Below are 2,371 nucleotides of genomic sequence, written 5' to 3' on the forward strand. Positions count from 1 at the left end.
TTCGGCGCGCGACCACGGCCTTGGGCCGTAGTTGCGGTGGCCGGTGCGCACGCAAGTGATAGTTTTCTCGGTTCGCTTTTGTTGGGCGTTCCTGGTGTTGTATGCAAACGCAGCCCGCGCGCGGCTTCGCCCGAAAGAGCGTCTGGCCGGTGTCGACGGCGTCCAGATCGCGGCTTACGCCGGGTTTGAGGAGCTAAGCAAAAATAGTGATCGAGTAATACAGTGCGATACCGCGACGGGGAAAGCGAAAGACTCCGTTCGCGTATTTTGTCGGCCGATAGTTACCTGGTTGATCCTGCCAGTAGTCATATGCTTGTCTCAAAGATTAAGCCATGCATGTCTCAGTACGAACTTGCGTTCGGTAAAACTGCGAATGGCTCATTAAATCAGTCGTGATTCATTTGATCGTAAATTTTACTTGGATAACTGTGGTAATTCTAGAGCTAATACATGCAAAAAGCGCCGACCTTGCGGGAGGCGCGCCTTTATCATATCAAAAACCTGCCGGGCTTCGGCTCGTCTTGTTGGCGACTCGGGATAACTTTGCTGATCGCACGGTCTTGCACCGGCGACGGATCATTCAAGTGTCTGCCCTATCAACTTTCGTCGGTACGGTATCTGCCTACCGAGGTTCTTACGGGTAACGGGGAATCAGGGTTCGATTCCGGAGAGGGAGCCTGAGAAACGGCTACCACATCCAAGGAAGGCAGCAGGCGCGCAAATTACCCATTCCCGACGCGGGGAGGTAGTGACGAAAAATAACGATACAGGACTCTAACGAGGCCCTGTAATTGGAATGAGTACACTGTAAAAATTTTAACGAGTATCCATTGGAGGGCAAGTCTGGTGCCAGCAGCCGCGGTAATTCCAGCTCCAAAAGTGTATATTTAAGTTGTTGCGGTTAAAAAGCTCGTAGTTGGATTTTGGGCGCAGGCGTTCGGTCCGTCGCAAGGCGTGCACTGTTCGTTCTGGCTTTACCTCCGGTTTTCCGTCGGTGCTCTTGACTGAGTGTCGGCGGCGGCCGGGACGTTTACCTTGAAAAAATTAGAGTGTTCAAAGCAGGCGCTTCGCCTGGATAGTGTTGCATGGAATAATGAAATAGGACCTCGGTTCTTTTTTGTTGGTTTTCGGAGCGCGAGGTAATGATTAAGAGGGACGGACGGGGGCATTCGTACTGTGCCGTTAGAGGTGAAATTCTTGGATCGGCGCAAGACGAACGACTGCGAAAGCATTTGCCAAGAATGTTTTCTTTAATCAAGAGCGAAAGTCAGAGGTTCGAAGACGATCAGATACCGTCCTAGTTCTGACTATAAACGATGCCAACTAGCGATCGGGGGGCGTTATTTTGACGACCTTTCCGGCAGCTTGCGGGAAACCAAAGTCTTTGGGTTCCGGGGGAAGTATGGTTGCAAAGCTGAAACTTAAAGGAATTGACGGAAGGGCACCACCAGGAGTGGAGCCTGCGGCTTAATTTGACTCAACACGGGAAATCTCACCCGGCCCGGACACAGCGAGGATTGACAGATTGAGAGCTCTTTCATGATTCTGTGGGTGGTGGTGCATGGCCGTTCTTAGTTGGTGGAGCGATTTGTCTGGTTAATTCCGATAACGAACGAGACTCTGGCTTGCTAAATAGTTACGCGGCCTTCCCGGCCGGCGTTTAACTTCTTAGAGGGACTAGTGGCGTTTAGCCATACGAGATTGAGCAATAACAGGTCTGTGATGCCCTTAGATGTTCGGGGCCGCACGCGCGCTACACTGACCGGATCAACGTGTGTTCGCCTTGGCCGAAAGGTCTGGGTAACCCGATGAACCCCGGTCGTGCTAGGGATAGAGAATTGAAATTATTTCGCTTGAACGAGGAATTCCCAGTAAGCGCGAGTCATTAGCTCGCGTTGATTACGTCCCTGCCCTTTGTACACACCGCCCGTCGCTACTACCGATTGAATGGTTTAGTGAGGTCCTCCGATTGGGCCCGGGCTCGACTGGCGACGGTTGGGTCTTGGCCCGAAAAGACGATCTAACTTGATTACTTAGAGGAAGTAAAAGTCGTAACAAGGTTTCCGTAGGTGAACCTGCGGAAGGATCATTAGCGCGAGAAAAAAAATCGAAGAGCGAAAGAGCAAACACCGGGACGGCGACGTGCCTCGGCGCGTCCGCCGCCCCGCGATCAGGAACTTGTTTTGTCGGCGTCGAGTGCCCGAAGGCTTCATGCGGTGCGCGGGCTTGTCGCACTATTTGTTGCGACCGCGACCCGCTCGGCGTCACGCGATTTTTTCAACCGGATGGCGAATCGAGGTTAGGAATCGAAGAGCGAAAAGCAAACAAACAAACGATGGCTCTTGGCGGTGGACCACTCGGCTCGCGAGTC

The 2,371-nt window shown here is 52.6% G+C and overlaps 1 non-coding gene across 1 annotated transcript; it reads left to right on the plus strand.

Annotated features, from left to right (window-relative positions):
• The first annotated feature begins 282 nt into the window (after positions 1–282).
• On the plus strand, positions 283–2,092 carry LOC145747697 (small subunit ribosomal RNA). Its single transcript, XR_014282411.1, has one exon. It is a non-coding gene; the product is annotated as a small subunit ribosomal RNA (ribosomal RNA).
• Positions 2,093–2,371: the final 279 nt, after the last annotated feature.

This window comes from Corella eumyota, chromosome 3 (genome assembly GCF_963082875.1).
Source record: "Corella eumyota chromosome 3, kaCorEumy4.1, whole genome shotgun sequence".
NCBI classification, from domain to species: domain Eukaryota; kingdom Metazoa; phylum Chordata; class Ascidiacea; order Phlebobranchia; family Corellidae; genus Corella; species Corella eumyota.